General features: G+C 44.1%; 1 pseudogene across 1 annotated transcript in view; it reads left to right on the top strand.

The window, feature by feature from the left end:
- Positions 1-25,000, top strand: part of LOC149975360 (ras GTPase-activating protein 3-like) — a 131,228-nt pseudogene that overhangs the window by 68,460 nt on the left and 37,768 nt on the right. Inside the window, exons 5-10 of the transcript XR_016488226.1 lie at positions 133-209; positions 16,440-16,520; positions 17,048-17,133; positions 19,756-19,843; positions 19,976-20,066; positions 21,529-21,691. The product of XR_016488226.1 is annotated as a ras GTPase-activating protein 3-like (transcript). The remainder of the gene's footprint in view (positions 1-132; positions 210-16,439; positions 16,521-17,047; positions 17,134-19,755; positions 19,844-19,975; positions 20,067-21,528; positions 21,692-25,000) is intronic.

Below are 25,000 nucleotides of genomic sequence, written 5' to 3'. Positions count from 1 at the left end.
TGTAACAAGCATTTCTCTACACTCACAGTAACATCTGCTAACCATGTGTATGTGACCAATAACATCTGATAACCATGTGTATGTGACCAATAGGATTTGATTTGATAACCATGGTAACACTGTGTTCCTCAGGGAAAGGTCCACATAGAGCTGCGTCTCAGTGAGGTCATCACAGACAGCGGAGTCGTCTGTCATAAACTGGCCACACGGTGAGTACAACACACCTCAGTGATTCCTGTCCCATCATCAAACCCTTCCCCGTTGAGACCGGTCAGGCTACAACACACCTCAGTGATTCCTGTCCCCGTCCCATCATCAAACCCTTCCCCGTTGAGACGCGTCAGGCTACAACACACCTCAGTGATTCCTGTCCCATCATCAAACCCTTCCCCGTTGAGACCGGTCAGCTACAACACACCTCAGTGATTCCTGTCCCATCACCAAACCCTTCCCCGTTGAGACGCGTCAGGCTACAACACACCTCAGTGATTCCTGTCCCCGTCCCATCATCAAACCCTTCCCCGTTGAGACCCGTCAGGCTACAACACACCTCAGTGATTCCTGTCCCATCATCAAACCCTTCCCTGTTGAGACCGGTCAGCTACAACACACCTCAGTGATTGCTGTCCCATCATCAAATCCTTCCCCGTTGAGACGCGTCAGGCTACAACACACCTCAGTGATTCCTGTCCCATCACCAAACCCTTCCCCGTTGAGACGCGTCAGGCTACACCACACCTCAGTGATTCCTGTCCCATCATCAAACCCTTCCCCGTTGAGACCGGTCAGCTACAACACACCTCAGTGATTCCTGTCCCATCATCAAACCCTTCCCCGTTGAGACCGGTCAGCTACACCACACCTCAGTGATTCCTGTCCCATCATCAAACCCTTCCCAGTTGAGACGCGTCAGGCTACAACACTACGGCTGTTCTACAGATGTCTGTGTGTCTGTCTCTGTGAGTGTGTTGGTATGTGGTGGGCTTTTGTGTGTGTTTGTGTGTGTGTGGGCGGTTTGCCTTTCCTCTACAGGGAGCCTATTGGATTGAGTCCTATTCTCTGTTGGAACGAGTCCTATTCTCTGTTGGAATGAGTCCTTTTCTCTGTTGGAATGAGTCCTATTCTCTGTTGGAATGAGTCTTATTCTCTATTGGAATGAGTCCTATTCTCTGTTGGAATGAGTCCTATTCTCTATTGGAATGAGTCCTATTCTCTGTTGGAATGAGTCCTATTCTCTGTTGGAATGAGTCCTATTCTCTGTTGGAACGAGTCCTATTCTCTGTTGGAATGAGTCCTTTTCTCTGTTGGAATGAGTCCTATTCTCTGTTGGAATGAGTCCTATTCTCTGTTGGAATGAGTCCTTTTCTCTGTTGGAATGAGTCCTATTCTCTGTTGGAATGAGTCCTATTCTCTGTTGGAATGAGTCCTATTCTCTGTTCTATTGGAATGAGTCCTATTCTCTGTTGGATTGAGTCCTATTCTCTGTTGGAATGAGTCCTTTTCTCTGTTGGAATGAGTCCTATTCTCTGTTGGAATGAGTCCTATTCTCTGTTCTATTGGAATGAGTCCTATTCTCTGTTGGAATGAGTCCTATTCTCTGTTGGAATGAGTCCTATTCTCTATTGGAATGAGTCCTATTCTCTGTTGGAATGAGTCCTATTCTCTGTTGGAATGAGTCCTATTCTCTGTTGGAATGAGTCCTATTCTCTGTTGGAATGAGTCCTATTCTCTGTTGGAATGAGTCCTTTTCTCTGTTGGAATGAGTCCTATTCTCTGTTGGAATGAGTCCTATTCTCTGTTCTATTGGAATGAGTCCTATTCTCTGTTGGAATGAGTCCTATTCTCTGTTGGAATGAGTCCTATTCTCTATTGGAATGAGTCCTATTCTCTGTTGGAATGAGTCCTATTCTCTATTGGAATGAGTCCTATTCTCTGTTGGAATGAGTCCTATTCTCTGTTGGAATGAGTCCTATTCTCTGTTGGAATGAGTCCTATTCTCTGTTGGAATGAGTCCTATTCTCTGTTGGAATGAGTCCTATTCTCTGTTGGAATGAGTCCTATTCTCTGTTGGAATGAGTCCTATTCTCTGTTGGAATGAGTCCTATTCTCTGTTGGAATGAGTCCTATTCTCTATTGGAATGAGTCCTATTCTCTGTTCTATTGGAATGAGTCATATTCTCTGTTGGAATGAGTCCTATTCTCTGTTCTATTGGAATGAGTCCTATTCTCTGTTGGAATGAGTCCTATTCTCTATTGGAATGAGTCCTATTCTCTGTTTGAATGAGTCCTATTCTCTGTTGGAATGAGTCCTATTCTCTGTTGGAATGAGTCCTATTCTCTGTTGGAATGAGTCCTATTCTCTATTGGAATGAGTCCTATTCTCTGTTCTATTGGAATGAGTCCTATTCTCTGTTGGAATGAGTCCTTTTCTCTGTTGGAATGAGTCCTATTCTCTATTGGAATGAGTCCTATTCTCTGTTCTATTGGATTGAGTCCTATTCTCTGTTGGAACGAGTCCTATTCTCTGTTGGAATGAGTCCTATTCTCTGTTGGAATGAGTCCTTTTCTCTGTTGGAATGAGTCCTATTCTCTATTGGAATGAGTCCTATTCTCTGTTCTATTGGATTGAGTCCTATTCTCTGTTGGAACGAGTCCTATTCTCTGTTGGATTGGAATGAGTCCTATTCTCTGTTGGAATGAGTCCTATTCTCTGTTGGAATGAGTCCTATTCTCTGTTGGAATGAGTCCTATTCTCTGTTCTGTTGGAATGAGTCCTATTCTCTGTTCTATTGAAATGAGTCCTATTCTCTGTTGGAATGAGTCCCCTTCTCTGTTGGAATGAGTCCTATTCTCTGTTGGAATGAGTCCTATTCTCTGTTGGAATGAGTCCTATTCTCTGTTGGAATGAGTCCTATTCTCTATTGGAATGAGTCCTATTCTCTGTTGGAATGAGTCCTATTCTCTGTTGGATTGGAATGAGTCCTATTCTCTGTTCTATTGGAATGAGTACTATTCTCTGTTCTATTGGAATGAGTCCTATTCTCTGTTGGAATGAGTCCTATTCTCTGTTGGAATGAGTCCTATTCTCTGTTGGATTGGAATGAGTCCTATGCTCTGTTCTATTGGAATGAGTACTATTCTCTGTTCTATTGGAATGAGTCCTATTCTCTGTTGGAATGAGTCCTATGCTCTGTTCTATTGGAATGAGTCCTATTCTCTGTTGGAATGAGTCCTATTCTCTGTTCTATTGGAATGAGTCCTATTCTCTGTTCTGTTGGAATGAGTCCTATTCTCTGTTGGAATGAGTCCTATTCTCTGTTGGAATGAGTCCTATTCTCTGTTCTATTGGAATGAGTCCTATTCTCTGTTCTGTTGGAATGAGTCCTATTCTCTGTTGGAATGAGTCCTATTCTCTGTTGGAATGAGTCCTATTCTCTGTTGGAATGAGTCCTATTCTCTGTTCTATTGGAATGAGTCCTATTCTCTGTTGGAATGAGTCCTATTCTCTGTTGGAATGAGTCCTATTCTCTGTTCTGTTGGAATGAGTCCTATTCTCTGTTCTGTTGGAACGAGTCCTATTCTCTGTTGGAATGAGTCCTATTCTCTGTTGGAATGAGTCCTATTCTCTGTTGGAATGAGTCCTATTCTCTGTTGGAATGAGTCCTATTCTCTGTTCTATTGAAATGAGTCCTATTCTCTGTTGGAATGAGTCCTATTCTCTGTTGAAATGAGTCCTATTCTCTGTTCTGTTGGAATGAATCCTATTCTCTGTTCTATTGGAATGAGTCATATTCTCTATTGAAATAAGTCCTATTCTCTGTTGGAATGAGTCCTATTCTCTGTTCTATTGAAATGAGTCCTATTCTCTGTTGGAATGAGTCCTATTCTCTGTTCTGTTGGAATGAATCCTATTCTCTGTTCTATTGGAATGAGTCCTATTCTCTGTTGGAATGCGTCCTATTCTCTGTTGGAATGAGTCCTATTCTCTGTTCTATTGGAATGAGTCCTATTCTCTGTTGGAATGAGTCCTATTCTCTGTTGGAATGAGTCATATTCTCTGTTGGAATGAGTCCTATTCTCTGTTCTATTGGAATGAGTCCTATTCTCTGTTGGAATGAGTCCTATTCTCTGTTGGAATGAGTCATATTCTCTGTTGGAATGAGTCCTATTCTCTGTTGGAATGAGTCCTATTCTCTGTTGGAATGAGTCCTATTCTCTATTGGAATGAGTCCTATTCTCTGTTGGATTGGAATGAGTCCAATTCTCTGTTCTATTGGAATGAGTCATATTCTCTATTGGAATGAGTCCTATTCTCTGTTGGAATGAGTCCTATTCTCTGTTGGAATGAGTCCTATTCTCTGTTCTATTGGAATGAGTCCTATTCTCTGTTGGAATGAGTCCTATTCTCTGTTGGAATGAGTCCTATTCTCTGTTCTATTGGAATGAGTCCTATTCTCTATTGGAATGAGTCCTATTCTCTGTTGGAATGAGTCCTATTCTCTGTTGGAATGAGTCCTATTCTCTGTTGGAATGAGTCCTATTCTCTGTTCTATTGGAATGAGTCCTATTCTCTGTTCTATTGGAATGAGTCCTATTCTCTGTTGGATTGGAATGAGTCATATTCTCTATTGGAATCAGTCCTATTCTCTGTTCTATTGGAATGAGTCTTATTCTCTGTTGTAATGAGTCCTATTCTCTTTTGGAATGAGTCCTATTCTCTGTTGGAATGAGTCCTATTCTCTGTTGGAATGAGTCCTATTCTCTGTTGGATTGGAATGAGTCCTCTTCTCTATTGGAATGAGTCCTATTCTCTATTGGAATGAGTCCTATTCTCTGTTCTATTGGAATGAGTCCTATTCTCTGTTGGAATGAGTCATATTCTCTGTTGGAATGAGTCCTATTCTCTGTTCTATTGGAATGAGTCATATTCTCTGTTGGAATGAGTCCTATTATCTGTTCTATTGGAATAGTCCTATTCTCTGTTGGAATGAGTCCTATTCTCTGTTGGAATGAGTCCTATTCTCTGTTGGAATGAGTCCTATTCTCTATTGGAATGAGTCCTATTCTCTGTTGGAATGAGTCCTATTCTCTGTTCTATTGGAATGAGTCCTATTCTCTGTTGGAATGAGTCCTATTCTCTGTTGGAATGAGTCCTATTCTCTGTTCTATTGGAATGAGTCCTATTCTCTGTTGGATTGGAATGAGTCATATTCTCTATTGGAATCAGTCCTATTCTCTGTTGGATTGGAATGAGTCATATTCTCTATTGGAATCAGTCCTATTCTCTGTTCTATTGGAATGAGTCTTATTCTCTGTTGAAATGAGTCCTATTCTCTTTTGGAATGAGTCCTATTCTCTGTTGGAATGAATCCTATTCTCTGTTGGAATGAGTCCTATTCTCTGTTGGAATGAGTCCTATTCTCTGTTGGATTGGAATGAATCCTCTTCTCTGTTGGAATGAGTCCTATTCTCTATTGGAATGAGTCCTATTCTCTGTTCTATTGGAATGAGTCCTATTCTCTGTTGGAATGAGTCCTATTCTCTGTTGGAATGAGTCCTATTCTCTATTGTAATGAGTCCTATTCTCTGTTGGAATGAGTCCTATTCTCTGTTCTATTGGAATGAGTCATATTCTCTGTTGGAATGAGTCATATTCTCTGTTGGAATGAGTCCTATTCTCTGTTGGAATGAATCCTATTCTCTGTTGGAATGAGTCCTATTCTCTGTTGGAATGAGTCCTATTCTCTGTTGGATTGGAATGAGTCCTCTTCTCTGTTGGAATGAGTCCTATTCTCTGTTGGAATGAGTCCTATTCTCTGTTGGAATGAGTCCTATTCTCTATTGGAATGAGTCCTATTCTCTGTTCTATTGGAATGAGTCCTATTCTCTGTTGGAATGAGTCCTATTCTCTGTTGGAATGAGTCCTATTCTCTATTGTAATGAGTCCTATTCTCTGTTGGAATGAGTCCTATTCTCTGTTCTATTGGAATGAGTCATATTCTCTGTTGGAATGAGTCATATTCTCTGTTGGAATGAGTCCTATTCTCTGTTGGAATGAGTCATATTCTCTGTTGGAAAAGTCCTATTCTCTGTTCTATTGGAATGAGTCCTATTCTCTATTGGAATGAGTCCTATTCTCTGTTCTATTGGAATGAGTCCTATTCTCTATTGGATTGGAATGAGTCCTCTTCTCTGTTGGAATGAGTCCTATTCTCTATTGGAATGAGTCCTATTCTCTGTTCTATTGGAATGAGTCCTATTCTCTGTTGGAATGAGTCCTATTCTCTGTTGGAATGAGTCCTATTCTCTATTGTAATGAGTCCTATTCTCTGTTGGAATGAGTCCTATTCTCTGTTCTATTGGAATGAGTCATATTCTCTGTTGGAATGAGTCATATTCTCTGTTGGAATGAGTCCTATTCTCTGTTGGAATGAATCCTATTCTCTGTTGGAATGAGTCCTATTCTCTGTTGGAATGAGTCCTATTCTCTGTTGGATTGGAATGAGTCCTCTTCTCTGTTGGAATGAGTCCTATTCTCTGTTGGAATGAGTCCTATTCTCTGTTGGAATGAGTCCTATTCTCTATTGGAATGAGTCCTATTCTCTGTTCTATTGGAATGAGTCCTATTCTCTGTTGGAATGAGTCCTATTCTCTGTTGGAATGAGTCCTATTCTCTATTGTAATGAGTCCTATTCTCTGTTGGAATGAGTCCTATTCTCTGTTCTATTGGAATGAGTCCTATTCTCTGTTGGAATGAGTCATATTCTCTGTTGGAATGAGTCCTATTCTCTGTTGGAATGAGTCATATTCTCTGTTGGAAAAGTCCTATTCTCTGTTCTATTGGAATGAGTCCTATTCTCTATTGGAATGAGTCCTATTCTCTGTTCTATTGGAATGAGTCCTATTCTCTATTGGATTGGAATGAGTCCTATTCTCTGTTGAAATGAGTCCTATTCTCTTTTGGAATGAGTCCTATTCTCTGTTGGAATGAGTCCTATTCTCTGTTCTATTGGAAGGAGTCCTATTCTCTGTTGGAATGAGTCCTATTCTCTGTTGGAACAAGTCCTATTCTCTGTTCTGTTGGAATGAGTCCTATTCTCTGTTGGAATGAGTCCTATTCTCTGTTGGAATGAGTCCTATTCTCTATTGTAATGAGTCCTATTCTCTATTGGAATGAGTCCTATTCTCTGTTGGAATGAGTCCTATTCTCTGTTCTGTTGGAATGAGTCCTATTATCTGTTGGATTGGAATGAGTCCTATTCTCTATTGGAATGAGTCCTATTCTCTGTTGGAATGAGTCCTATTCTCTATTGGAATGAGTCCTATTCTCTGTTGGAATGAGTCCTATTCTCTGTTGGAATGAGTCCTATTCTCTGTTGGAATGAGTCCTATTCTCTGTTGGAATGAGTCCTATTCTCTGTTGGAATGAGTCCTATTCTCTGTTGGGATGAGTCCTATTCTCTGTTGGAATGAGTCCTATTCTCTGTTGGAATGAGTCCTATTCTCTATTGGAATGAGTCCTATGCTCTGTTCTATTGGAATGAGTCATATTCTCTGTTGGAATGAGTCCTATTCTCTGTTCTATTGGAATGAGTCCTATTCTCTGTTGGAATGAGTCCTATTCTCTATTGGAATGAGTCCTATTCTCTGTTTGAATGAGTCCTATTCTCTGTTGGAATGAGTCCTATTCTCTGTTGGAATGAGTCCTATTCTCTGTTGGAATGAGTCCTATTCTCTATTGGAATGAGTCCTATTCTCTGTTCTATTGGAATGAGTCCTATTCTCTGTTGGAATGAGTCCTTTTCTCTGTTGGAATGAGTCCTATTCTCTATTGGAATGAGTCCTATTCTCTGTTCTATTGGATTGAGTCCTATTCTCTGTTGGAACGAGTCCTATTCTCTGTTGGAATGAGTCCTATTCTCTGTTGGAATGAGTCCTTTTCTCTGTTGGAATGAGTCCTATTCTCTATTGGAATGAGTCCTATTCTCTGTTCTATTGGATTGAGTCCTATTCTCTGTTGGAACGAGTCCTATTCTCTGTTGGATTGGAATGAGTCCTATTCTCTGTTGGAATGAGTCCTATTCTCTGTTGGAATGAGTCCTATTCTCTGTTGGAATGAGTCCTATTCTCTGTTCTGTTGGAATGAGTCCTATTCTCTGTTCTATTGAAATGAGTCCTATTCTCTGTTGGAATGAGTCCCCTTCTCTGTTGGAATGAGTCCTATTCTCTGTTGGAATGAGTCCTATTCTCTGTTGGAATGAGTCCTATTCTCTGTTGGAATGAGTCCTATTCTCTATTGGAATGAGTCCTATTCTCTGTTGGAATGAGTCCTATTCTCTGTTGGATTGGAATGAGTCCTATTCTCTGTTCTATTGGAATGAGTACTATTCTCTGTTCTATTGGAATGAGTCCTATTCTCTGGTGGAATGAGTCCTATTCTCTGTTGGAATGAGTCCTATTCTCTGTTGGATTGGAATGAGTCCTATGCTCTGTTCTATTGGAATGAGTACTATTCTCTGTTCTATTGGAATGAGTCCTATTCTCTGTTGGAATGAGTCCTATGCTCTGTTCTATTGGAATGAGTCCTATTCTCTGTTGGAATGAGTCCTATTCTCTGTTCTATTGGAATGAGTCCTATTCTCTGTTCTGTTGGAATGAGTCCTATTCTCTGTTGGAATGAGTCCTATTCTCTGTTGGAATGAGTCCTATTCTCTGTTCTATTGGAATGAGTCCTATTCTCTGTTCTGTTGGAATGAGTCCTATTCTCTGTTGGAATGAGTCCTATTCTCTGTTGGAATGAGTCCTATTCTCTGTTCTATTGGAATGAGTCCTATTCTCTGTTGGAATGAGTCCTATTCTCTGTTGGAATGAGTCCTATTCTCTGTTCTGTTGGAATGAGTCCTATTCTCTGTTCTGTTGGAATGAGTCCTATTCTCTGTTGGAATGAGTCCTATTCTCTGTTGGAATGAGTCCTATTCTCTGTTGGAATGAGTCCTATTCTCTGTTGGAATGAGTCCTATTCTCTGTTCTATTGAAATGAGTCCTATTCTCTGTTGGAATGAGTCCTATTCTCTGTTGAAATGAGTCCTATTCTCTGTTCTGTTGGAATGAATCCTATTCTCTGTTCTATTGGAATGAGTCATATTCTCTATTGAAATAAGTCCTATTCTCTGTTGGAATGAGTCCTATTCTCTGTTCTATTGAAATGAGTCCTATTCTCTGTTGGAATGAGTCCTATTCTCTGTTGGAATGAGTCCTATTCTCTGTTCTGTTGGAATGAATCCTATTCTCTGTTCTATTGGAATGAGTCATATTCTCTATTGGAATGAGTCCTATTCTCTGTTGGAATGCGTCCTATTCTCTGTTGGAATGAGTCCTATTCTCTGTTCTATTGGAATGAGTCCTATTCTCTGTTGGAATGAGTCCTATTCTCTGTTGGAATGAGTCATATTCTCTGTTGGAATGAGTCCTATTCTCTGTTCTATTGGAATGAGTCCTATTCTCTGTTGGAATGAGTCCTATTCTCTGTTGGAATGAGTCATATTCTCTGTTGGAATGAGTCCTATTCTCTGTTGGAATGAGTCCTATTCTCTGTTGGAATGAGTCCTATTCTCTATTGGAATGAGTCCTATTCTCTGTTGGATTGGAATGAGTCCAATTCTCTGTTCTATTGGAATGAGTCATATTCTCTATTGGAATGAGTCCTATTCTCTGTTGGAATGAGTCCTATTCTCTGTTGGAATGAGTCCTATTCTCTGTTCTATTGGAATGAGTCCTATTCTCTGTTCTATTGGAATGAGTCCTATTCTCTGTTCTATTGGAATGAGTCCTATTCTCTGTTGGATTGAGTCCTATTCTCTGTTCTGTTGGAATGAGTCATATTCTCTGTTGGAATGAGTCCTATTCTCTGTTCTGTTGGAATGAGTCCTATTCTCTGTTCTATTGGAATGAGTCCTATTCTCTGTTGGAATGAGTCCTATTCTCTGTTGGAATGAGTCCTATTCTCTATTGGAATGAGTCCTATTCTCTGTCCTATTGGAATGAGTACTATTCTCTGTTGGAATGAGTCCTATTCTCTGTTGGAATGAGTCCTATTCTCTGTTCTATTGGAATGAGTCCTATTCTCTGTTGGAATGAGTCCTATTCTCTATTGGAATGAGTCCTATTCTCTGTTGGAATGAGTCCTATTCTCTGTTCTATTGGAATGAGTCCTATTCTCTGTTGGAATGAGTCCTTTTCTCTGATGGAATGAGTCCTATTCTCTATTGGAATGAGTCCTATTCTCTGTTCTATTGGATTGAGTCCTATTCTCTGTTGGAACAAGTCCTATTCTCTGTTGGAATGAGTCCTATTCTCTGTTCTATTGGAATGAGTCCTATTCTCTGTTCTATTGGAATGAGTCCTATTCTCTGTTCTATTGGAATGAGTCCTATTCTCTGTTGGATTGAGTCCTATTCTCTGTTCTGTTGGAATGAGTCATATTCTCTGTTGGAATGAGTCCTATTCTCTGTTCTGTTGGAATGAGTCCTATTCTCTGTTCTATTGGAATGAGTCCTATTCTCTGTTGGAATGAGTCCTATTCTCTATTGGAATGAGTCCTATTCTCTGTTGGAATGAGTCCTATTCTCTGTTGGAATGAGTCATTTTCTCTGTTGGAATGAGTCCTATTCTCTGTTGGAATGAGTCCTATTCTCTGTTCTATTGGAATGAGTCCTATTCTCTGTTGGAATGAGTCCTATTCTCTATTGGAATGAGTCCTATTCTCTGTTGGAATGAGTCCTATTCTCTGTTGGATTGGAATGAGTCCAATTCTCTGTTCTATTGGAATGAGTCCTATTCTCTGTTCTATTGGAATGAGTCCTATTCTCTGTTGGAATGAGTCCTATTCTCTGTTGGAATGAGTCCTATTCTCTGTTCTATTGGAATGAGTCCTATTCTCTGTTGGATTGGAATGAGTCATATTCTCTATTGGAATCAGTCCTATTCTCTGTTCTATTGGAATGAGTCTTATTCTCTGTTGAAATGAGTCCTATTCTCTTTTGGAATGAGTCCTATTCTCTGTTGGAATGAGTCCTATTCTCTGTTGGAATGAGTCCTATTCTCTGTTGGATTGGAATGAGTCCTCTTCTCTGTTGGAATGAGTCCTATTCTCTATTGGAATGAGTCCTATTCTCTGTTCTATTGGAATGAGTCCTATTCTCTGTTGGAATGAGTCATATTCTCTGTTGGAATGAGTCCTATTCTCTGTTCTATTGGAATGAGTCATATTCTCTGTTGGAATGAGTCCTATTATCTGTTCTATTGGAATAGTCCTATTCTCTGTTGGAATGAGTCCTATTCTCTGTTGGAATGAGTCCTATTCTCTGTTGGAATGAGTCCTATTCTCTGTTGGAATGAGTCCTATTCTCTGTTCTATTGGAATGAGTCCTATTCTCTATTGGAATGAGTCCTATTCTCTGTTGGAATGAGTCCTATTCTCTGTTGGAATGAGTCCTATTCTCTGTTCTATTGGAATGAGTCCTATTCTCTGTTGGATTGGAATGAGTCATATTCTCTATTGGAATCAGTCCTATTATCTGTTCTATTGGAATGAGTCTTATTCTCTGTTGAAATGAGTCCTATTCTCTTTTGGAATGAGTCCTATTCTCTGTTGGAATGAGTCCTATTCTCTATTGGAATGAGTCCTATTCTCTATTGTAATGAGTCCTATTCTCTGTTGGAATGAGTCCTATTCTCTGTTCTATTGGAATGAGTCATATTCTCTGTTGGAATGAGTCATATTCTCTGTTGGAATGAGTCCTATTCTCTGTTGGAATGAATCCTATTCTCTGTTGGAATGAGTCCTATTCTCTGTTGGAATGAGTCCTATTCTCTGTTGGAATGAGTCATTTTCTCTGTTGGAATGAGTCCTATTCTCTGTTGGAATGAGTCCTATTCTCTGTTCTATTGGAATGAGTCCTATTCTCTGTTGGAATGAGTCCTATTCTCTATTGGAATGAGTCCTATTCTCTGTTGGAATGAGTCCTATTCTCTGTTGGATTGGAATGAGTCCAATTCTCTGTTCTATTGGAATGAGTCCTATTCTCTGTTCTATTGGAATGAGTCCTATTCTCTGTTGGAATGAGTCCTATTCTCTGTTGGAATGAGTCCTATTCTCTGTTCTATTGGAATGAGTCCTATTCTCTGTTGGATTGGAATGAGTCATATTCTCTATTGGAATCAGTCCTATTCTCTGTTCTATTGGAATGAGTCTTATTCTCTGTTGAAATGAGTCCTATTCTCTTTTGGAATGAGTCCTATTCTCTGTTGGAATGAGTCCTATTCTCTGTTGGAATGAGTCCTATTCTCTGTTGGATTGGAATGAGTCCTCTTCTCTGTTGGAATGAGTCCTATTCTCTATTGGAATGAGTCCTATTCTCTGTTCTATTGGAATGAGTCCTATTCTCTGTTGGAATGAGTCATATTCTCTGTTGGAATGAGTCCTATTCTCTGTTCTATTGGAATGAGTCATATTCTCTGTTGGAATGAGTCCTATTATCTGTTCTATTGGAATAGTCCTATTCTCTGTTGGAATGAGTCCTATTCTCTGTTGGAATGAGTCCTATTCTCTGTTGGAATGAGTCCTATTCTCTATTGGAATGAGTCCTATTCTCTGTTGGAATGAGTCCTATTCTCTGTTCTATTGGAATGAGTCCTATTCTCTGTTGGAATGAGTCCTATTCTCTGTTGGAATGAGTCCTATTCTCTGTTCTATTGGAATGAGTCCTATTCTCTGTTGGATTGGAATGAGTCATATTCTCTATTGGAATCAGTCCTATTCTCTGTTGGATTGGAATGAGTCATATTCTCTATTGGAATCAGTCCTATTCTCTGTTCTATTGGAATGAGTCTTATTCTCTGTTGAAATGAGTCCTATTCTCTTTTGGAATGAGTCCTATTCTCTGTTGGAATGAATCCTATTCTCTGTTGGAATGAGTCCTATTCTCTGTTGGAATGAGTCCTATGCTCTGTTGGATTGGAATGAGTCCTCTTCTCTGTTGGAATGAGTCCTATTCTCTATTGGAATGAGTCCTATTCTCTGTTCTATTGGAATGAGTCCTATTCTCTGTTGGAATGAGTCCTATTCTCTGTTGGAATGAGTCCTATTCTCTATTGTAATGAGTCCTATTCTCTGTTGGAATGAGTCCTATTCTCTGTTCTATTGGAATGAGTCATATTCTCTGTTGGAATGAGTCATATTCTCTGTTGGAATGAGTCCTATTCTCTGTTGGAATGAATCCTATTCTCTGTTGGAATGAGTCCTATTCTCTGTTGGAATGAGTCCTATTCTCTGTTGGATTGGAATGAGTCCTCTTCTCTGTTGGAATGAGTCCTATTCTCTGTTGGAATGAGTCCTATTCTCTGTTGGAATGAGTCCTATTCTCTATTGGAATGAGTCCTATTCTCTGTTCTATTGGAATGAGTCCTATTCTCTGTTGGAATGAGTCCTATTCTCTGTTGGAATGAGTCCTATTCTCTATTGTAATGAGTCCTATTCTCTGTTGGAATGAGTCCTATTCTCTGTTCTATTGGAATGAGTCATATTCTCTGTTGGAATGAGTCATATTCTCTGTTGGAATGAGTCCTATTCTCTGTTGGAATGAGTCATATTCTCTGTTGGAAAAGTCCTATTCTCTGTTCTATTGGAATGAGTCCTATTCTCTATTGGAATGAGTCCTATTCTCTGTTCTATTGGAATGAGTCCTATTCTCTATTGGATTGGAATGAGTCCTATTCTCTGTTGAAATGAGTCCTATTCTCTTTTGGAATGAGTCCTATTCTCTGTTGGAATGAGTCCTATTCTCTGTTCTATTGGAAGGAGTCCTATTCTCTGTTGGAATGAGTCCTATTCTCTGTTGGAACAAGTCCTATTCTCTGTTCTGTTGGAATGAGTCCTATTCTCTGTTGGAATGAGTCCTATTCTCTGTTGGAATGAGTCCTATTCTCTATTGTAATGAGTCCTATTCTCTATTGGAATGAGTCCTATTCTCTGTTGGAACGAGTCCTATTCTCTGTTCTGTTGGAATGAGTCCTATTCTCTGTTGGATTGGAATGAGTCCTATTCTCTGTTGAAATGAGTCCTATTCTCTTTTGGATTGGAATGAGTCCTATTCTCTGTTGGAATGAGTCCTATTCTCTGTTGGAATGAGTCCTATTCTCTGTTGGAATGAGTCCTATTCTCTGTTGGAATGAGTCCTATTCTCTGTTCTATTGGAAGGAGTCCTATTCTCTGTTGGAATGAGTCCTATTCTCTGTTGGAACAAGTCCTATTCTCTGTTCTGTTGGAATGAGTCCTATTCTCTGTTGGAATGAGTCCTATTCTCTGTTGGAATGAGTCCTATTCTCTGTTGGATTGGAATGAGTCCTATTCTCTGTTGGAATGAGTCCTATTCTCTGTTGGAATGAGTCCTATTCTCTGTTGGAATGAGTCCTATTCTCTGTTCTATTGGAATGAGTCCTATTCTCTGTTGGAATGAGTCCTATTCTCTATTGGAATGAGTCCTATTCTCTATTGGAATGAGTCCTATTCTCTGTTCTATTGGAATGAGTCCTATTCTCTGTTGGAATGAGTCCTATTCTCTGTTGGAATGAGTCCTATTCTCTGTTGGAATGAGTCCTATTCTCTGTTGGAATGAGTCCTATTCTCTGTTGGAATGAGTCCTATTCTCTATTGGAATGTGTGTGTGTATCTGTCTGTCTGTGTGTCTGTGTGTGTGTGTGTGTGTGTATGTGTATGTGTGTGTGTGTGTGTGTATGTGTGTGTGTGTCTGTGTGTGTGTATGTGTGTGTGTGTCTGTGTGTGTGTCTGTATGTGTGTGTGTGTGTGTGTGTTTGTGTGTGTGTGTGTGTGTGTCTAGGTCAGCCAGAGGTTATATTAAACAGGCTCACTGACAGGAAGTTGTCTGTCGTTAGTGAATTTTAACCTTCCTCCTCCGCCCCCTGACATCATCATTAGCCTGTGTTGACGAGGCGTCAGTGACAGAGAGGAAGTGATGCGTCCTGCTGGCAGTGTAACCTCCTTACAGCATGATGTCACCATGGAGGGGGGGTGTGTGTGTGTGTGTGGGGGGGGGGGGTTGCTATACCAACAGATGCTCTGCTGTGATTGGTCTAAACATGTGGTGGTCACAAAGCAGTCTGTATAGCTGAATGGAGCCTAACTCTGAGGGAACACTCTGAGGAAACACTCACTCTGAGGAAACACTCACTCTGATGAAACCCTCACTCTGATGAAACACTCACTCTGATGAAACCCTCATTCTGAGGGAACACTCTGAGGAAACACTCACTCTGAGGGAACACTCACTCTGATGAAACCCTCACTCTGAGGAAACACTCACTCTGATGAAACCCTCACTCTGAGGGAACACTCACTCTGATGAAACCCTCACTCTGAGGGAACACTCACTCTGATGAAACCCTCACTCTGAGAGAACACTCACTCTGATGAAACCCTCACTCTGAAGGGACACTCACTCTGAGGAAACACTCACTCTGAGGGAACACTCACTCTGATGAAACACTCACTCTGATGAAACACTCACTCTGATGAAACCCTCACTCTGAGGAAACACTCACTCTGAGGGAACACTCACTCTGAGGAAACGCTCACTCTGAGTGTTTAGACATTGCATTCTGTGTGTGTGTGTGTGTGTGTGTAATGTGTAATGTGTGTAGTGTGTGTGTGTGTGTGTGTAGTGTAATGTGTGTGTGTGTGTAATGTGTGCGTGTGTGTAATGTGTGCGTGTGTGTAATGTGTAATGTGTGTGTAGTGTGTGTGTATGTATGTGTGTGTGTGTGTAGTGTGTGTGTAGTGTGTGTGTGTGTAGTGTGTGTGTGTGTGTGTAATGTGTGCGTGTAGTGTGTGTGTGTGTGTGTGTGTAATGTGTGTGTATGCGTGTGTGTGTGTAATGTGTAGTGTGTGTGTGTTACTAACAGTCTCTCTCTGCAGTGTGTTGGAGTGCCAGGGCCTGCCCATCGTGAATGGACAGTGTGTTGTGTGTAGTGTGTGTGTGTGTGTGTGTAATGTGTAGTGTGAGTGGTGTGTGTGTGTGTGTGTAATGTGTGTGTGTGTGTGTGTGTGTGTGTAATGTGTAGTGTGTGTGTGTTACTAACAGTCTCTCTCTGCAGTGTGTTGGAGTGCCAGGGCCTGCCCATCGTGAATGGACAGTGTGTAGTGTGTAGTGTGTGTGTGTAGTGTGTGTGTGTGTGTGTGTAATGTGTAGTGTGTAGTGTGTGTTACTAACAGTCTCTCTCTGCAGTGTGTTGGAGTGCCAGGGCCTGCCCATCGTGAATGGACAGTGTGTAGTGTGTGTGTGTGTGTGTGTGTAATGTGTGTGTGTGTGTGTGTGTGTAATGTGTAGTGTGTAGTGTGTGTTACTAACAGTCTCTCTCTGCAGTGTGTTGGAGTGCCAGGGCCTGCCCATCGTGAATGGACAGTGTGATCCGTACGCTGCGGTATCCCTGCTGGGCCCATCCAGGTCAGAGCCAACGATCACAGAGACACCGCTGTCACTGATCAACTGTTACATCTATCAGACTTCTATGTGATAGGCAGTCGTTTAACCTTCCCTTCTACTTGTCTCTTGCTCTCTCTTTCGTTCCATCACACACACACTCTCTCTCTCTCTCTCTCTCTCTCTCTCTCTCTCTCTCTCTCTCTCTCTCTCTCTCTCTCTCTCTCTCTCTCTCTCTCTCTCTCTCTCTCTCTCTCCTCTCTCTCTCTCTCCTGTCTCTCTCTCTCTCCCTCTCTCTCTCTCTCTCTCTCTCTCTCTCTCTCTCCTCTCTCTCTCTCTGTCTCTCTCTCTCTCTCTCTCTCTCTTCCCCCCTCTCTCTCTCTCTCTTTCACTCTCTCTCTCTCTCTCTCTCTCTCTCTCTCTCTCTCTCCTCTTTCTCTCTCTCTCTCTCTCTTTCTCTCTCTCTGTCTCTAATTTCCCACCTCTCTCTCCCCCCTCTCTTTCACCCCCCTCTCTCTCTCTCTCTCTCCCTCCCCCCTCTCTCTGTACAGATCAGAAGCTAAGAAGACCAAGGTGAAAAGGAAAACCAACAACCCCCAGTTTGATGAGACTTTCTACTTGAGGTGAGAGGAGGTTGGTGCTATCTGTCTAATTTGAGGGGAGGGGAGGTTGGTGCTATCTGTCTACTCTGAGGGGAGGGGAGGTTGGTGCTATCTGTCTACTTTGAGGGGAGGGGAGGTTGGTGCTATCTGTCTACTTTGAGGGGAGGGGAGGTTGGTGCTATCTGTTTACTCTGAGGTGAGAGGAGGTTGGTGCTATCTGTCTACTCTGAGGGGAGGAGAGGTTGGTGCTGTCTGTCTACTTTGAGGTGAGAGGAGGTTGGTGCTATCTGTTTACTCTGAGGGGAGGGAGGTTGGTGCTATCTGTCTACTCTGAGGGGAGGGGAGGTTGGTGCTATCTGTCTACTCTGAGGGGAGGGAGGTTGGTGCTATCTGTTTACTCTGAGGGGAGGGAGGTTGGTGCTATCTGTCTACTTTGAGGGGAGGGGAGGTTGGTGCTATCTGTCTACTCTGAGGGGAGGGGAGGTTGGTGCTATCTGTCTACTCTGAGGGGAGGGAGGTTGGTGCTATCTGTCTACTCTGAGGGGAGGGGAGGTTGGTGCTATCTGTTTACTCTGAGGTGAGGGGAGGTTGGTGCTATCTGTTTACTCTGAGGTGAGGGGAGGTTGACCTGTTCTACTTTAAGGGGAGGGGAGGTTGGTGTGATCCTGTTACTCTGAGGCCAGATAAGGCAGGTTGGTGCTATCTGTTTACTTTGAGATGAAGGGGAGTTGGGCTATCTGTCTACTTTGAGGTGAGAGGATGCAGGTTGGTGCTATCTGTTTACTTTGAGATGAAGGGAGGTTGGTGCTATTGTTACTTCTAGGTGAGAGGAGGGGAGGTTGGTGCTATCTGTCTACTTTGAGGTGAGGGGAGGTTGGTGCTATCTGTCTATTTTGGGTGAGAGGAGGGAGGTCTGGGTGCCTATCCTGTCTACTTTGAGGGGAGGAGAGGTTGGTGCTATCTGTCTACTTTGAGGGGAGGAGAGAGGTCAAGATTTACTTTGAGGTGAGGAGAGGTTGGTGCTATCTGTCTATTTTGGGGTGAGAGGAGGGGAGGTTGGTGCTATCTGTGTCACTTTGCAGGCCAGGGAGGTTGGTGCTATCTGTTTACTTTGAGGTGAGGGGAGGGGAGGTTGGTGCTGTTGTCTTCTTTGAGGGGAGGAGAGGTTGGTGCTGTCTGTTGATCTTTGAGGGGAGGAGAGGTTGGTGCTGTCTGTTGATCTTTGAGGGGAGGAGAGGTTGGTGCTATCTGTCTATTTTGGGGGTGAAGTAAGGAGGGTAGTGCTTGGTGCTATTGTCTACTTTGAGGTGAGAGGAGGTTGGTGCTATCTGTTTACTTTGAGGTGAGGGGAGGGGAGGTCTGGTGCTATCTGTTTACTTTGAGGTGAGAGGAGGGGGACTGTGACCACCTGTTTCTTACTTTGAGGTGAGAGGAGGGAGGTTGGTGCTATCTGTTTACTTTGAGGTGAGGGGAGGTTGATACTATCTGTCTACTGTGAGGTGAGGGGAGTTTGGTGCTGTCTGTTGACTTTAGGGAGACAGGTTGGTGCTGTTTGTCTACTTTGAGGGAGGAGAGGTTGGTCTGTTGTCTTAATTCTGAGGAGGGAGGTCTGGTGCTGTTTGTCTACTTTGAGAGGAGGGGAGGTTGGTGCTGTTTGTCTACTCTAGGGGAGGCAGGTTGGTGTTATCTGTTGAACTTCAGGTGAGAGGAGGGGAGGTTGGTAACAGAGTGCTTCCCTTTCCCCAAATTATGCACACTATGTTCAAGTTATACCCAGTTCCTACAGGGTCCAGGCACCTGACACTTGGCATGATGGTCTCACAGGTTGGGGTTTTGGTTGAGGAAGTTTCTGTGTCCACACCCTTTGGCTTCCCCTTTCTGTTGTGGTGCTGGTGGGTCTCAGAAGAGCCCTGTGGTGCTGGTGGTTCTAAGAAGAGCCCTGTGGTGCTGGTGGTTCTGGACAAGAGCCTGTGGTGCTGGTGGTTCTGAGAGGAGCCCTGTGGTGCTGGTGGGTCCAGCAAGAGCCCTGGTGCTGGTAAGTTCCTGAGAAGAGCCCTGTGGTGCTGGTAATTCTGAGATAGAGCTGGGTGCTGGTGGTTCTGAGAGGAGCCCTGTTGTGCTGGTGGTATGAAGAGCCCTGTGGTGCTGGTGGTTCTGAGAGGAGCCCTGTGGTGCTGGTGGTTCTGAGAGGAGCCCTGTGGTGCTGGTGGTTCTGAGAAGAGCCTGTGGTGTGGTCAGTGAGAGCCCTGTGGGAAGGTGGGGACACCCAGCCACTGTTGAAATCCAATGCATTGACTGAAATGTGTCTCTCCATTTAACCCCAGCCCTCTGACTAGAGAGGTGCGGGGGCTGCCTCAACGGTAACGGTGGGTTAACTGCCTTGTTCAGGGAACGGTGGGTTAACTGCCTTGTTCAGGGGAACGGTGGGTTAACTGCCTTGCTCAGAGGCAGAAAAAACAGATTTTTACCTTGTCAGCTGGCATTCGATCCAGAACCTTACCGGCTACTAGTCCAACGCTCTAACCACTACAGACTGTGGTGCCTCTTATGTAAGTCGGTCTCTGTCTCTGTCCTGCAGGTGACTATCTTAGGTCACACCAAGAGACAGTTTGTAGCCTCTAAGTAACTCTGTCTCTGTCTCTGTCTCTGTCCTGCAGGTGACACACGACCTCTTAGTCACACCAAGAGACAGTTTGATGTGGAGGAGGAGGGTGTTGGACAAGCTGGCTCTGAGGTGAGTCTGTGTGTCTATGTGTCTGTGTGTGTTTCACAGCCAGGTCTACACACACAAATAGAGAGTGTGTGTGTGTGTGTGTGGGTGCGCGCGTGCGTGTGTGTGTTGTGAGTCTGACTGACTCCCACGAGGAATCCACCTGTGAATGCCAGTAACCTGAAGTTTGGGGATGAGTTCCTGGAGGGGTCAGAGTTCCTCTGAGGGCCCTGGACAGGCTGGGGTCCATGATGCATGGTGACATGACAACATGTTGTATATCTGTCTGTCTGTCTGTCGGTCTGTCTGTCTGTCAGTCTCTCTCTGTCTCTGTCTGTCTGTCTGTCTGTCTGTCTGTCTGTGTCTGTCTCTGCATTGATGCATGGTGAGAAATATTATGAACATGTTGGATATCTGTCTGTCTGTCTGTCGGTCTGTCTGTCTGTCTGTCAGTCTCTCTCTGTCTCTGTCTGTCTGTCTGTCGGTCTGTCTGTCTGTCAGTCTCTCTCTGTCTCTGTCTGTCTGTCTGTCTGTCTGTCTGTCTGTCTGTCTGTCTGTGTCTGGCTTCATCACACGCATGGTGAGACATGATAAACATGTTAGATTGGTCTGTCTGTCTGTCGGTTGGTCCTGTCTGTCTGTCAGTCTGTCTCTGTCTCTGTCTGTCTGTCTGTCTGTCTGTCTGTCTGTCTGTCTGTGTCTGGGTCCACAACGCATGGTGAGACATGACAACATCTATCTCTCTTTTTTACTCCTTACCTTTCTCTCTCCCTCTCTCCCTCCATCCTCCCCTCCTTCCTTCCTCTCTCTCTTTCTCTCTCCCTCTCCTCCCTCCTCTCTCATTCTCTCTCCCTCTCCCCTCCCTCCTCCATCCTCCCATCATCTCTCATCACCCTCCCCCTTCTCTCCATCCTTCCTCCCTCCCTCTTTCTCTCACTCCCTTCCTCCTCTCTATCCTCACTCTCTCCATCTTCCTCTCTCTCTCTCTCACTCCCTCCCTCTCTCTCTCTTTCTCTCCCACTCCCTCCTCTCTCGTTCTCTCTCCAACTCCCTCTCTCTCTCTCTCTCATCCTCTCTCATCCTCCCTCTCTCTCCTCTCCTCTCTTTCTCTCCACTCCCTCCTCTCTCTCTCTCCTCTCTCATCCTCCCGTCTCTCTCTCTCTCTCCATCCTCCCCTCCTCTCTCTCTCCACTCCTCTCTCTCTCTCATCCTCTCATCCTCCCCTCTTCTCCTCCTTTCTCTCTCCATCCCCTCTCTCTCTCTCCATCCTCCCGTCTCTCTCTCTCTCTCCATCCTCCCCTCCTCTCTCTCTCCATCCTCTCTCTCTCTTCATCCTCCTCTCTCTCTCTCTCATCCTCCCTCCTTTCTCCTCTCTCTCTCCATCCTCCTCTCTCTCTCTTCATCCTCCTCTCTCTCTCTCCATCCTCCCCTCCTCTCTCTCTCCTCCATCCTCCTCTCTCTCTCTCTTCACCTCCCTTCCTCCCTCCCTCTCTCTCCATCCTCCCCTCCTCACTTCCTCTCCCCCACTTCCTCCCTCTCTCTCTCTCTCCTCCATCGTCCCCTCCTCTCTCTCTCTCTCTCCATCCCTCCCTCCCTCTCTCTCTCCCTCTCCTCCTCTCTCTCTCCTCCATCCTCTCCTCCTCTTCTCCTCTCACTCTCCATCCTCCTCTCTCTCTCCATCCTCCCCTCCTCTCTCTCTCCATCCTCCCCTTCTCCCTAGGTACTTTCTGAGGAGACCAGGATAATGGAGGGAAGCCAGTGAAAGTGGATGAGTTGGGTTCTTCTGTGTTTAAACATTGTTTGCACTGAGGACCATGAGGCTTCCCCTCTGACCACTACGGCCCTCTGAGAGACCTGATGCTCCACCCTCGGCTAACGTAAAGGTGAGGGGGAGGGGTACTGTAGATACCTAATGTAAAGGTGGGGTACTGTATATACCTAATGTAAAGGTGAGGGGGGGGGGGGGGTACTGTAGATACCTAATGTAAAGGTGAGGGGGGGGGTACTGTAGATACCTAATGTAAAGGTGGGGGTACTGTAGATAATCATGTGTGAGGGGTACTGTATATACCAGGATGTAAAGGTGAGAGGGGGCAATTGTATATATTAATGTAAAGGGGGGGTACTGTATATACCTAATGTAAAGGTGAGGGGGGGGTACTGTAGATACCTAATGTAAGGGGGGTACTGGAGATACCTAATGTAAAGGTGAGGGGGGGGGGGGGGTACTGTACAGACCCTAATGTAAAGGGGGCATACTGTAGATACCTAATGTAAAGGTGAGGGTACTGTATATACCTAATGAGGGGTACTGTAGATACCTAATGTAAAGGTGAGGGGGGGGGGTTACTGTAGATACCTAATGTAAAGGTGAGGGGGGTACTGTGTAGAGCACCTATGAGCAGAAAGGTGAGGGGGGGGGGGGGCAGACTGTAGATACCTAATGAGGATGACTGTAGATACCTAATGTAAAGGTGAGGGGGCATACTGTAGATACCTAATGAAGGTGAGGGGTACTGTAGATACCTAATGTAGAAAGGTGAGGGGGCATACTGTAGATACCTAATGTAAAGGGGAGGGGGGTACTGTGTGCACATATACCTAATGTAGTAAAGGTGAGGGGGGGGGGGTACTGTATATATACCTAATGTAAAGGTGAGGGGGGGGGGGGGGTACTGTATATATGGAATGTAAAGGCTAGGGGGGGGGTATGGTAGATACCTAATGTAAAGGTGGGGGGGTACTGTAGATACCTAATGTAAAGGTGAGGGGGGGGTACTGAGATACCTAATGTAAAGGCGAGGGGCACTGTATATGAATGAAGGGGGCATGCATAGAGTACCTAATGTAAAGGTGAGGGGGGGGATGCATATACTGAATGTAAAAGGGGGGGTACTGTAGATACCTAATGTAAAGGTGAGGGGGGGGGGGTACTGTAGATACCTAGTAAAGGTGAGGGGGGTAGATGACAGTACCTCATGAAAGTTGCTAATAGGGGGAGAATCACATACTGAATGTAGGGGTACTGTAGATACCTAATGTAAAGGTGAGGGGGGGGGGGTACTGAGATCACTAAGGGTGCAGGGGGTACTAGATACCTAATGTAAAGGTGAGGGGGTTACTGTAGATACCTAATGTAAAGGTGGGGGGGGTATATTAGATACCTAATGAAAAGGGGGTATGATACTGTATGTAAGGGGTTACTGTAGATACCTAATGTAAAGGTGAGGGGGGGGGTATGGTAGTATACCTAATGTAAAGGGGGGGGTACTGGTATACCTAATGTAAAAGGTGAGGGGGGGGGGGGGGTTACTGTAGATACCTAATGTAAAGGTGAGGGGGGGTACTGTAGATACCTAATGTAAGGGTGAGGGGGGGGGGGGGTACTGTAGATACCTATGTAAGGGTGAGGGGGGGGGGTACTGTAAGATACCTAATGTAAAGGTGAGGGGGGGGGGGGGGGATGATGACATGAATGTAAGGATAGGGGTACTGTATATACCTAATGTAAAGGTCAGAGGGGGGGGGGGGTACTGTATATATGATGTAAAGGGGGAGGGGGGGTACTGTAGATACCTAATGTAAAGGTGAGGGGGGGGGGGGGTACTGTAGAGACCCTAATGTAAAGGTGAGGGGGGACTGTATATATACCTAATGTAAAGGGGGGGGTACTGTAGATACCTAATGTAAAGGCTAGGGGGCAGACTGTAGATACCTAACTAAGGGGTACTGTAGACACCCAGAACCAAAAGGTGAGGGGGGGGGGGGTTACTGGTATACCTAATGTAGGTGAGGGGTACTGTGTGCAGATGACTGAATGTAGGTGAGGGGGGGGGGGGGTACTGGGGAGCATGAATGTAAAGGTGAGGGGGGGGGGGGTTACTGTAGAGACCCAATGTAAAGCTAGGGTACTGTAGATACCTAATGTAAAGGTGAGGGGGGGGTACTGTATATACCAATGTAAGTGAGGGGTACTGTAGTATACCTGAGACTAAGGGGAGGGGTACTGTAGTATACCTAATGTAAAGGTGAGGGGGGGGGGGTACTGTAGATACGGATGTAAAGGTGAGGGGGGGGGTACTGTAGATACCTAATGTAAAGGTGAGGGGGGGGGTACTGTAGATACCTAGGAAGGGTACTGTAGATACTGAATGTAAAGGCTAGGGGGGAATGGAGATACCTAATGAAGGCGAGGGGGGGGGGGTACTGTAGATACCTAATGTAAAGGGGGGGGGTACTGTATATAATGGCTAATGTAAAGGTGAGGGGGGGGGTTCTGTAGATACCTATGTAAGGGGGTACTGTATATACCTAATGTAAAGGTGAGGGGGGGGGGTACTGTAGATACTGTATGTGTAAAGGTGAGGGGGGTACTGTGCACACCTAATGTAAATGTGAGGGGGGGAGTACTGTAGATACCTAGTGTTAAGGGGAACTGCAGATACCTAATGTAAGGGTGAGGGGGGGGGTACTGGAGCAGACCTAAATGTAAAGGTGAGGGTACTGTAGATACCTAATGTAAGGGTGAGGGGGTTACTGTAGATACCTAATGTAAAGGTGGGTACTTGTAGATACCTAATGTAAAGGGGGGGGGTTACTGTATATATGAATGAGGTAGGGGTACTGTAGATACCTATGTAGGGGTAGGAGATATGGAATGTAAAGGTGAGGGGGGGGGGGGTTACTGTAGATACCTAATGTAAAGGTGAGGGGGTACTGTAGATACCTAATGTAAGGGTGAGGGTACTGGAGCACACCTAATGTAAAGGTGAGGGGTACTGTAGATACCTAATGTAAAGGGGGGTACTGTATATACCTAATGTAAAGGTGATGGGTTACTGTAGATACCTATAATGAGAAAAAGGCCTGAGGGGGCATCAGACCCTAATGTAAAGGTGAGGGTACTGTAGATACCTAATGTAAAGGTGAGGGGGGGGGGGGTTATATGGAGATTAATGTAAAGGTGAGGGGGGGGGTACTGTAGATACCTAATGTAAAGGTGAGGGTACTGTAGATACCTAATGTAAAGGTGAGGGGGACGTAGATACCTAATGTAAAGGGGGTACTGTAGATACCTAATGTAAAGGTGAGGGGGGGGGGGGGTACTGTAGATACTGATGTAAAGGTGAGGGGGGGGGCTCTGTAGATACCTAATGTAAAGGTGAGGGGGGGGGGGGTACTGTAGATTGTTT

The sequence above is a fragment of the Oncorhynchus mykiss genome, chromosome 18 (genome assembly GCF_057628025.1).
Source record: "Oncorhynchus mykiss isolate SJ-2025 chromosome 18, ASM5762802v1, whole genome shotgun sequence".
NCBI lineage: Eukaryota > Metazoa > Chordata > Actinopteri > Salmoniformes > Salmonidae > Oncorhynchus > Oncorhynchus mykiss.
Note: the sequence above shows the minus strand (reverse complement) of the source record. Positions and strands in the feature narration are given on the sequence as shown.